A 13,106-nucleotide genomic window follows, 5' to 3' on the forward strand; every position below is an offset into this window, starting at 1 on the left:
AAGTATTGTGATAATATCGTATCGTGGGATGTATGGTGATTCCCACCTCTATTGTTCAACCACTGGAAGCATATGGTTAGCAATTTTGAAATTTGGCACAGACATTGGAGACTTGAGCACAATGGTGCCACCCATGGGTTGAAGTTAGAGGTGTGTTTATGCTGTAACATTTACCCCACTTTTAAAATAAGTTCTGTTGTTCTGAATCGGATTTCTTTGACTAAACTGAGCTCAAAGCACCCTAATGGTACCATATGAGATTTTATGAAACAGTGAACAATGTATTGCCAGTCGTCAGGGAAAAAATCCACACCAAGTGTCAACAAGGTTACCCGATGTGTTTTATATTTTTGGGCAATCGAGCTGCCAAACAGGAAATGTGGCCATGTCTCAGAAACTGTTTCATGTATTGATGCCAAATGCAGTATAATGACTTTGCAGCCCTCACCCAGTGCATTATTGGACTACTGGTGTTCTGCACTTTTAATATGATCACATCAAGTTGCCATGGCTGCTCGGCCCCTTCGCCTCTTGCAGCTACACTCTGGCCATTGTTATTCTCCACAAACATGACACGAGCCCGGCTTGACAAAATACCCCCCTCCCAGGTTTGTCTTCCTATCTCATGAATCACAAACTTCTGGAATCAAAGTGATGAAGCGTAATCTCGGAATGATGAATGCCATCTTGCATTAGATGAAACAAAACAGTTTAAATTGCAGTGAGGAAAACTGGAGTTCGCAGTGATGCTACCTAGCAGGCACACACTCATTTTCACCCAGAGAAACCTCATAAATACAAGAGCACATTTGAAATCTGCACACCACCTCTGTGTTGAATAATTGATGAAGGGGTGAAGCTGTAAACACAGATTTACTGAAGAAACAACACACTATAAAAGTTTCCTGGAATGTCAAAAAATATGGTCTGAAATTATTTACTTGAGAGCTGCATGCTGTTGAATGTTGGTGCTCCCACTGACTGTATTTCTCTCGTCCTGTTGTCATGCCATTGTTTCAAAAGCTGCTCTGCTGTGTTTTGGTGCCAACTCCAAAGATCGAGTAGGTGCCTTTTTACATCGCTTTTTAAAAAAAATGAGATTCATGGCAATTATTTCACTCCTCTGGTGGATTAATACAACTATACAAAGGATAGCTAAGACGTGCAGGCATTATTCAGAATTCCATGTCATGAATAAAGTAAATTATGTGGAAAAGAAATTACAAAACGCAGATGCAGGCAAATCCAATTTAATACTATGCATCAAGAAATGCTACCTAAAGTCTGAGTTTGTATATCCTTTGTGCAACAGACAGTCATTACTCAGCATTCTCAAATTAAAATAAGAAAAGAAACTCTCAAGGATAAGGGATTATTATTGCCACTCATTTCTTCTAAATCCATCTCCTCACTTTTCGGCCACTTGGCACTGAGTTATTAAACCCCAATGGCTCCCTTTGATCTGGAAACTTATTACGAGGCATCATGTTTTCATTATCGTGAAGATGACATCTTGATCACTCTATGATTTATTCTGCCTCATTCAGTTCGCTCAAGAACTCTGGAGGAATGGGTGAAAGCCACATATATATACACGCTGGCAGTACATAGCAGGGGATGAATGAGGACGCTGTAGGAGAGGGATACATTCATTTTGGGGACAGAATCCATTATAGCTGACCTGTCAGCCCTTCAGCTCACTTTTGATTATTTCATCTACCTTCATTTACTAGAAAGATTAAAGTTTCTGCAAGACAATAACTCTGGTAATCAATTTTATGGTTTAATAACATGTATATTTTACATGTTCCTGATATATATTATTTACTAAGCTATCCAACAAAGTGCTGGGTGTGATAGCTATATTTAAATCAGCTTGACTTAAAGACTAGGAACAAGAGGCTTCACTATTTTATTCAAATTTAGCCAAAAACCAAATATAGAACAAGCATATTTGAGAATCTTGAGGCACTCTTTTAAAACGAATAACAAAAATAAGGATCACATGCAAATTTTACACTCAATAGAAAAAGGTGCAAAACCTTTTATATAATGTGTACTGAAAGGAGCTGATTAAAAGTCAGACCCGGCAATGCTTCAGTGAACAGCAGAACACTGGTGTTAGTGGGTATCCCCCAGGTATGAATGTATAAAATGGAGCAGTAATGAAAAAATGCCCCAATATAAATTAAAAATGATCATACGGTATGATTTTAATTTTCTATTTTTCAAGGATAATCAATCACTTTATATTGCAAACCACCAACAGTACCACAGTTGGCGCTCGTAAATGAGAAAATACAGACCTAATAATCTGTGGTTGTAATTCTCCGCCTGCCTTTGCATCACATGCAAAAATAAAACCCCAAAATAAAACTTGAAGGATCAATAATTTACATCATATAATACAGAATAACTAAGGACATCTGTTCGAAGTGTTATTCCACTGGTTATGTATAGGTGCCTTTTGTTTATTTATGCACACACTGGCAACGAGACAGGAGCCCACATTAGCATACTTGTTGTCAGAATAGTACGATTACATGCTGTACTCTTGAAAACTGTGAAATTTGATCCATTGAAATCATTGCAGCATTAGGTTGTATTTGTTTTGAGTTATTAAGAGTAAAGTTTATCAGTTTGCTTTTTGGCTTAAAGAAGGACACTTAATGTTTGGCATTCAGTTGTTTTTGCTATATGATTTCTTTCAAACTAACAGCTTTTATTTTACTTGCTAGATATAAATGGATCGTTAAAACAACATTCACTGGGGAGTGAGTCACTGAAGGTCATGGAACAAACACTCAAGATCAGTAGAGGCAATGCTCATTTCTTGAATCACAATGCCATCCAGTGGCAGACCTGTGTTCTGCCTCACGTCTGACTACACAGTCCAAAATATTTTTTAAACTCTGTGTGTGCGGTATATGAGGACTTCCATGAAATATAAATATTGAATATTTTGGACTCAAACTGCACAGATAGTGAGCACGGGATGGATTTTTGAAAGTAAGGACACCATAAAAGACTCTTTCTGCTGCTTGAAGGTCAGATTAGTCATAATAGCCCCTGAATGTAGCGATGCAATATCTTTTATGAGTCTACCGGCGGTTTACAATCGAACAAAGTCGTGTTGTTAAAAGAAAATATCTGTGAACAAGTGATCAGAGTTACAACAGTTTCACCTTGAATGGCACAAATTTTGAAGAGGAAAATTTCTTATAAACTGAGGTATAGAATTTAAAAGACACTGGCATTTACCTTTATCTTGGAAAATGGGGCATCACACATCCTTATTAGAAATAAATGTCAGATACAGCAAGTATTTACTGCTTAGATTTTCACCTGTTTGAATATTATGTCTTTGAAGAACTTACTGCACAAACATAAAGGCAAACTGAGCACATAGAGAGACATTGTTTCATGTGATAATATAATTAAACTGTTAAAGGGTCCCTGTTGTGCTTCTCTTTTCTTCCTGTCATTCAGTATTTGCTCTTAGAGTGGTGGATGCTGCAGCCGAAGCCATCACTTCACGATGAAGTCAGTGCATATATGAGTTTAAAGCCCATGCCTCAGACTGATTTAAACTATCAGTTTATATGACGTCACATATGAGCATCATTATCAATCATTATTATGGTCACTTGAGGCACACAGCTCTCACAGTGAGCACAGAAGCTCCACCCGCTGGCTTTTCAAGCTCTGTTTGTCAAGGGCAGCCAATTAGATGAAAGTTGGCCTTAAAGGGAGGAGAGCTAAAATTAATTTGAGGCAGTGACTGAAAGGCTGCACCAAAGTCTACAAGTACCGGATGAGTACTTTTTTCTGTGAATGATTAAAAGCTATGTTGAGTCAAAAAATAACAAGTACAGATCCCTTTTAAATAGGTAAAAAGCACATGCTCTACTTTATTAAATAACAGAACTGGGACTTATACAGAGAAGTCGTTTTTCAAAGAGGGATCATTTTTCAATTTGAAATTTCAATAACAAAAAAAAGAAAGAAAGAAGAGAATGACATTCAACTCTGAAAATCATTTTTAAATAATCAGACTATAGTTATGATAATGCTACAATTTCTTTGAAACTCTGGATGTTTTTCACGTTTTCTTCTGCAATTAAGCAAGCATTTAAATATTTCAGAAGCTATATTTTCTCACCCTTGATCTTGTCTATGTGACTACAAATCATTTACCAAACCCCTAACAGGATCATAATGTATCATGTAAGCAATCCCAAAATTTTGGAGCATCGTGATTAATGGGCTGGAAAATCATTCGAATGTAAACAGAGTCAGTTGGTTCACAGTCCTCGGGGTTTGACAGTTTGAAAAATATGTCTAATTAACCCGCTGAACTGACCCATGGCCCTCTTAATTCCACGACTCTAAAAGGAGGACACCAATCACAGCACAACTACCCCCTTTACTGCCTGCTCGGTCATAACAAAGTCACAAACAGAATTATGAAAAGAAGCAAATACAGAACAAGTGAACAATTTGCATTTCTTGTGAAGATATGCTTTTATTTTACTTTGTACAATGAATTAACTAATATGTATAAGAAATTGAAAAATTATCTGCATGGTGCAAAACCCCAAATTTTATAACATTAAAAAAAATTCTTTTTTTATAACATGTCTTTTAATCTAACAAAGATCTAACAGATCAACCATATCATTAAAATATCTGTCACTGCAATAGCAATACCTCTTTTCAAAAATGCAAAATATTTCATAGATTTTCTAAAAATTCAATTTAAAGAAGTTACGTACTTACATGTATACTTACATCTTAAAATAGAAAATAATAAAGACACTCCTTAAAGAATATAAAGGGGATTTTTGCATAGCAGCATCCATAAACATCACAGCCTGCAGGGGGAGCTACATCCTTCAAACACATAAACTTGCTACTACCCCAAAGCTAGCTACAATGTTTCAGATTTAGTGTAATTTATGTAAAGTATGTCCAATGATCCAATGTGAAAAGAAACAAGCACACGTTTAATAGACAGTGTTTGAATTCTTTTTTCTAACATTAAAGCTTTGCACTGTGAAGGGGAACAAAAATCCAACTCGCCTGTCAAAAGACGTTATAGGAAGAAGACAATTTTAAGAGGAAAGGTTGTTACCCAAGTTTTGGCAGATGAAGACTGAGAACAACCCATGTCTGCACTCCAGGCTGCAGCTGGAAGATCAGTTCAGCTCTGGGGAGAAGAGGTGAAACTGGCCAAAGTGATGGCCATGATGTTGCAGGGCTGGAGGTTGATAAGCTTTATAAGACAACCTGCACAGACTAGATTTACCTGGCAGGAGGTGTGAAGCTCCCACGGTAGGCTGGTACAGAGGAAAAGTTCTAAATCCAATATTATCTTCTACAAGCAACCAGCAAAAGGAGCTTAAGAGGCGGAAAAACAGCCTTGTGCTAAAATCTTGAAACATTAAAATGGAAGATTAACATGATATATTTACTATCAGTCGGAAAGATAAATCCAATGCAAACCAGTTGGCAGCCTGCATAAACTCATTTTTAAAAATCAACTCACAACCCCCCCTACAATTTATATTGAGACACCATTTATTTTAAAGCATTTTGAGGCTCATCAATTCATTTTTGTCTAACTGCATCATATTTCATTATTTCATTTCATTCTCATTTGATGGTGACGATGTGGTCAAATCTCAATGTCTTTGTAAGATTATAAAACCCTGTTTTTAACACTTAATGTGAAACATGGCAGATAAAAACCTTTACGCTGTATAGAACTTTAACACACCGTGCAAATGTAATAGCTGTAATCCCCTTGATACACTTTGTATGACACTTTAGATACATTCTCAAATGCTGGTGTGCTGCTTGCACTGTTATTTCAGAATTAATGTAATTTCACTGATTGCCAGCTGGGGGCAGAACAAGCCTGCAAAAACCGGACAGTAGTGCAAAAGAATCCATGTATTAAATAACAGCTGGGGTAAAGGCAACAATATTGGGCGTGTGTTATTTTTGTAATTATATCTTGATGCTGGGCTTAAGGTGATGAGTTTCAAAAGGAATGTATCCATATTTGTACACCCTGTATTTTGCAGTATATCAAATTGTACCTGGTGAGAATAGATGGTTATTGAAGTAAAAATCCTCTTTCGCATAAACATAAAAGAGACTATAACAAATAAACAAACTGACGAATACAAGGAAAAAAGACAGTAAAGATTAAGAAACTACTGAACTACATAGTACACGTTTCTTATTGATGCTGCTCGCCTCATGATGCTGATTATTAATTCATGATGAAGACAGCCACATACAAACTGCTACAGCAAATCATTTGGAATATGCATATTGGCTTTATATATGAATACAATGTTTCCACTTTTAAATCTTATAATAAGCCAAATTTAACCGAATTGTTAAATGGGTCTTGGACGTCAGATGACAGTGCTGACAGTCACACACTGCTGTGTGATGTCCATTCATGCCTGCTGTTAATATATTCATGGGCTAAAAGTGGGGCCCTCTCACCTGTGAAATCATGGCTACAAACAGACTTTTTATTGCCCTCCTGCTTCTTCAATCAGCCTGAAGGGGAATAAAATAACGATAGCCCACAAAACACCTGTGGAGAGGCTGAAAAGGTGGCTGATGCATTCAGTCAGACTCACACCCAAGGAAGGAAAGTCACCCAAGTATTCAAGCATTAGGGGAAACATATTCACCACGAACACACAAACACAACTAGAAACATGCACACAGCACTGCTGGCATGTTGTGTGCTCGACTATGACCACGCTGCGCACTGAGTGAAGTGTTCCACATTATGGCATTATGGAGACATGAATCAACTGTGAGCCACATGCAAACAAGCATACATGTGCTACAAGTAAATACATGTATGCATACCCAGATTACTTTTTATTCTATCCAAGTTTCTGTCTCTTGCTTGTAGAAGCTTCTCCTGTCTCTCTTGCTAAGGGTCTGAGAAAACGAGTTAGAGGAGGCTGTCAAATTAGAATTAGAGTTGGCCTACTTATTCGCTGAAAAACGTCCCATGTGCCTTGCTTCTGGATGGAGAGGCACACTTTGACATGTCTCTTTACCTTATCTTCATGGCACACTTCCACAGAATTGCAGAATCTTTACTATTTGAAACCAAGTAAGAAAAATGTCAGCCGAAACGTTTGACTCAGTGATCAGTACTCTCAGCTGGGTTTGTGAATTTGGATAAAAAGCTAGCATATATCTGTGCAGAGTAAAGTTACTCTCTAATGCAACGGATACGGCCCATGTCAAGTATTTGAAGTCTTGTTTAGTTTTTTAAAGTAACTGAAGTAGATGAGTAACTTCACCATTTGAAAGTTCAGCCAAAACTTTTTACCAAAAGCAAGCTGCATGCTGACATCAGCACCGACTCTTTCAGCTAAGGTAGAAATCCTGGAAAGATCGTTCTCACTGGTCTCTGCTTGACTCATTTGATCTGATGACCACTAAGCGACTCCACTGTAGCACTTAAATATCAGGCTTTTCCAGTCCACACTGGCGGACTCAGATTTCCCAGATTTTTCTGTCGCAATGTAAGGTGCACAGAGCTGTAAAAGTTTACTTTTTCTTTTAATTACCATTGCCCTATTTTCATAAACAGTTGCATAACAGAAGCTTTGGGGAGAAAACATCAGACATAAAATCTAAAGCAAACACCAAAGCTGATAAGTGACCTAGAAATTCAGATTTGGAACAACAACAGACCAGATACCCCGTTCATTACAATATAAAGGAGCTGGTTACACCACCATTAGCTGTACTGTAGCTACACTGGCTAATCCTTCCCACAGCATTTTGGATAAATTGCTGGAAGGCAGCTTACTCTGCACAATTTAATTTCTCCCCATCCAAAGCTTTATGGCAGCAGTTCCCAAAACGCAGCTTTATACAATCCACCGCGCTTTAAATAAAGCGTTACTGTTTCGTTTCACCAAAACATTGAGTGAAATACACACAGCATGTTCAAAGCATGTTCAGGCCCATAAAACAAATAAAAACAAAACAAAAAAATCTTTATTTTCCAGCTGTCCACCGTCAGTGTAGTTTTTTTGGCTCATTATTACCCCATGTAGCCAAAAACAATGGGTCGTAATACCTAGGTCAGAGGTGTCCAACTCCATGCCTCGAGGGCCTGTGCCCTGCAGGTTTTAGATGTGTCCTTGGTCAAATACAGATGATTCAAACAGCTAAATGACGTCCTCAACATGTCTTGAAGTTCTCCTGGTAATGAGCTAATCATGTGATTCAGGTGTGTTGACCCAGGGTGGTGTCTAAAACCTGCAGGACACCGGCCCTCGAGGTCTGGAGTTGGAAACCCCTGACCCAGGTACTGGTTTCTCTGCGTAGCTTTTTTATTTAAACTGTTTATTCTGCTGAATTAAAAGAAAGAAAATAGTGACCTTATTATAAAAACTTAAAATTAATAATAAAGTTTTCCTTCAACAACTTAGTGGATAGTAAGTACACATATAACTGGAGATGGTGATAACATGTTTTATTTCTGACGATATTCAAGCTTAACAATATTGCAATGCTTCAGGGATAAGAAGAATATTTTCTACCACATCCTTTTTTTCAAACTGGGAAATAGAAATCTCCTGTATTAGCCAGAATCTGTTAATACAGTGCAATGGAAATACTGCAGAAATCACAGGCATTTTAGAGCAAAAAACCCCCCAAAAACAAAACGTATTAAACAAAACTATACATAGTACATTTTATTTCCAAGGTGAGTGCTATATTTACTGTGTGTTTACTTTACAAGATGCCAACATTTGCAATTGCCAGGAGATGTGTAAGATCATATTTTTGGAAAAGAAGGAAGCAGAGAAAACATAGATTCGAAGACTCAAATAGTATCTCTTTGGATTATAGTGTTTACATGCAAAATGTGGGGAAAAAGTTACATTTTCTTCCTTCATAGAGGGATGACTTCCTCTAAGCCCATAACCTGTGGGGGTCATCTTTAGTTTTTTGCTTATTTTTTTCACACTGCTATCTTATCTCCAACCTGTTTGACTGTCCTGCTGGATTTCCTGCACACACACAGAACTTTGTGATATTGGATTTTGGCCAGAGACATGGGGAAGAATCCAGAGCCAAAGGTAGATAAAGTGAGAGCAAAAGCAGGGCAAAGAAGAAGAAATGGATGATGGCTTGGAAAAAGAAATGAAAGAGAAGATAAGAATGAAGAGACAGAGAAGGCAAGAAAGAAAGGAGAAAATACACCGTGGGGGTTATTCGGTGAATGGCAGCAGCCACAAAACCAACGACCATCCATGAGTTAAAATAATCTCACTCGTTCTGACCTCATGGCGCTAGTTTGACACTGATGGGCAATTTCATGGGGCTGAAAATGGTGGAATCTCACCATTGGTTTGAGTCCCACCCAGAGATGGGCAGTAACGCGTAATCTGATTACTTTTTTCAAGTAATGAGTAAAGTAAGGGATTACTATTGCAAAAACGGTAATTAGATTACCGTTACTTTCCCGTAGGAACGCTGCGTTACTGCGTTACTAAAGCCGGGATTTTTTTTGCGAGAATGTCTCATGACAGTGACGTAAGCGAGTGCGACGTTCGTGACAACAGCTGTGTGCAGATCAACAATGGATCATATATCGAGTGCAGAGAGAGTATGAGCGTGCAGCGTTTAAAGCGTGGAAGTACTGACCTTACTTTGAGTTTGATTCCATAAAAAGTGACAAAAACATTAGTGTCCGTTGTGCGTGGGAAGAAAACTTCTTTTTACAGCGAAAAAAACCCTAAACTTCCGAGCAAACACCGAGTAGCTACGACGTAATGGGAAACTCACAGAGAAACTCGCGGATTCTTCCACTGACCGCAGCACACCTGCACCAGGGTAACCCTCCGCCTACCCCACTCCTGCTTTACAGGTTAAAATAGAGCAACAGGACCGCTAGTCTTTGACTTTATTTATTTTCTGCTGTGTTTTACTTGCATCTATTTGAAAGACTGAGTGTAAACACAAAAAATATATTATTTTATGTGCTAGAATGTGCAGAAAATAGGTTTAAATGTTAAACTAATTTCTTCCAGTCAGAGAATGTTGCAGATAATTAAATTTTTGCTTGATGCATAAAGTTAAAAGATTAAAACTAATAAAACAAGTTTTAAAAAGAGACTTTTCCATTTGTTTACATTTTGTATGATGATTATGCAGAAAAAGTAGAACTGGGCTGAAAGATCTATCACTTTATCACCTATTCAGGTTGTAAATCGTGTTTTTAAAAAGTAACTAAGTAATTAATTACTTTTGAAAATAAGTAATCAGTAAAGTAATTGGATTACTTTTTTGGGGAAGTAATCAGTAATTAGTTACTGATTACTTTTTTCAAGTAACTTGACCAACACTGGTACCACCTATTTAGTACCAGTAAGGTTATATTCTCCATTTAAAAAAACAAACAAACCCTTTTTTTTTTCTCCATTATTTTCAAGATTCAGTTTTCTGAGGACAGTCCTTATATTGAAGGGTCTAACTTTAATCAGGACAATTTAATCCTCAAAACTAAATTTTCATCCTAAACCGGTTCAGTAGTTGCAGCTTTTTGCTTGAACCTTCACTCATCCCTTGAGGCCAGTGAAAACCTCAACATCACCTGGTCTTCAGCTGCACCTTTGTTATGGAAGTTATTTAATGAGAATGTGTTTGCCACAAGGGCGGGCAAAAGAAAAAGCTGACTTGATATTTTTAAGACAGGGTAACATTGATGAGTCTCTAATGCATTCCAAGGGGAATGTTGACTTGGCTCTTTTTAGCTTGAGGATACACATCCTTACCTTGAAAGTATTGCTGTTGTCCTCAGAAAATGAGGCTAGTGTGGACAAATCAAAGGATGAGAATACAACGTCCCTTTAGGCAGTTGGGTTTTTGAAGACTCAACACAACGCTCAGTGATCAAAAATGTCATAATTAAAGAGTCACCTCTGCAGCAGCTGACACAACAGTTTGCCATAAGGGTTGCCTTTGTGTCCATTTCTTGGCATCACTGCAGTTTTAGCTTTAATAGGCATCCATGCACGCTCATGTTTGGGTTAAATTTAGTGACCAAGGCTTTAAAAACCTCATGAGAAGAAGGCGAGTCTGACAAAATGTTGAGCTGATTGCCCCACTGCACCCACCAGTACCTTAAATTTTCCTCCCCCCGCTCTTTCTGATTCTCCTGCTCCTATATCATTTTTCATTATTTTTATTCTTTTCCTGTGTCACTATTACACTGCCCACTTCCCTCCCTTCTTCCCTCCCATCTCCAGCTATAAATGAATGAACCGTGTGTTCATTAAACATGACACTTGGAAATAGAATAGCCTGCCACTGATTGAATGGAGTGGAGTATTATAATGAGGCGAAGGGGAGAAAAAACCCAGAAGAAAATAATTTTTCATTTTGAAAAGAGGAACACATAAATAGCGATCATTATTGGTTCACACCACCTCTACTTATCTCACTTTGCCAGTGTCAACAAACAAAGTGCAACAACTTAGCATGTTGTTTATATATGCATATGTATATAGCCAACAAGCATCAGTACAGGAAAAAATTGCATTTTGTGCAATCTCATCTCTGGTAATTCACTCAAACTCAGTGCAAATATATTTACAGACAGCATTATCAGAAAGCCATAAATAAAATAGGTAATTTCAGATATACAATAGAGGAAATATAGACCAATGATGGCAGCAGCTACAGCAACAGCAGAAGCAATTTATTATTTACATAAATATTTTTAGTATGTATGTAATATAATCATTTCCGTGTTGCTGCAAAGGCAGGAATGTGTATCCACAACAGTTCATGTGACTTTATTGATCTTCTAAACAGAAAATTGGATCCCATGTTAAGCAGGATGATAAATTGACAGCAGTGTTCAGACTTTGCACATTCAAATAGAAGATGTTGACATCAGAATCTAAAGGGGAAATTTTAAAACTCATGAAATACGTTTTGCAGTGTCATAGTGTTCAGTTTTACTGTGAGACTTAACAGATCAGCCATTTAGGAATCGAAGAAAAGGGAGTAAAACCCACAAAGGTGTGGACTGAAACACTGTGGTGTTAAAAGGGGAAATCCCTTTTCCAATACAGTGGATAGTCCATTTGCTGAGTCTCCAAGGATCAGGAAGAGGGAAAGCAAGGGACATGAGCTACTGGTGTCAAATGGTGTATGCCATCAAAGCAGCATGCTCAAGTGATCATGTAGTCACTGCTGACATAGTTAAACCGTGAGCACACAGTGAGCCTTGAAGTATATTCGACTCTAAAGAGCCAGAGGGGAGCGTCTTGATCATGCAGATTTTCTGCATGTCAAATATCCTCGCTACCGTAGACGTGCTGTATTTGCACTGTATCTCTAGTGGCTCCAAACCAAGTTTATTTATAGAAGATCTATCCCTGTATGCATGAAGGGTGCAATAAAAAAAGGTAGGTTTAGGTAGAGTTTTCCTAAACTCTGGAGCCTATTTTATTATTCATTAATTCTGTTTGTGTAATATTTATAAAAGAATTATGACCTTTGATTAAACAAGTTCAGAACTAAACTATAACCACGATGTTGCCACAGAGTCTTTCCTCCTGGAATCAGGAGGAACTGCAGATTGACCATGGTCACAGACTTGCAGTTGCTAATTCTCATTCTTGCGAATTCACACTTGGCTGCGAACTGCTTCAGTTTGAGAGAACAGGATGAACTACATCATCTGCAAAAAACAGCGATGAGCTTTGGAATCCACCAAAGTGGACGCCTTTTACCTTTTGGCTCCACCTATAAATTCTGTCCATAAAAATTATGAGTAGAATCATTGAGAAAGGGCAGCTCTGGTGAAGACAGCCATCGCTGTTTACTGCCAGCAATGTGGACCAAGCTCAAGACAGATTTATTGTTTAGCCATTAGCTGTCTGCTTAGCTTAAGTATCTTGGTGCGTCACTGTTTTGCAGCAAGCAGCGAGTAAACACATTTGGGCAGCAAAAATGATCATCTAAGACCTTAAAACCAGGATTTCAGCAAAGCACTGTGTGACAACCAGAGATGGGCAGTAGCACGTTAC

Source organism: Neolamprologus brichardi, chromosome 2, assembly GCF_056152115.1.
Source record: "Neolamprologus brichardi isolate AB-2024 chromosome 2, ASM5615211v1, whole genome shotgun sequence".
NCBI classification, from domain to species: domain Eukaryota; kingdom Metazoa; phylum Chordata; class Actinopteri; order Cichliformes; family Cichlidae; genus Neolamprologus; species Neolamprologus brichardi.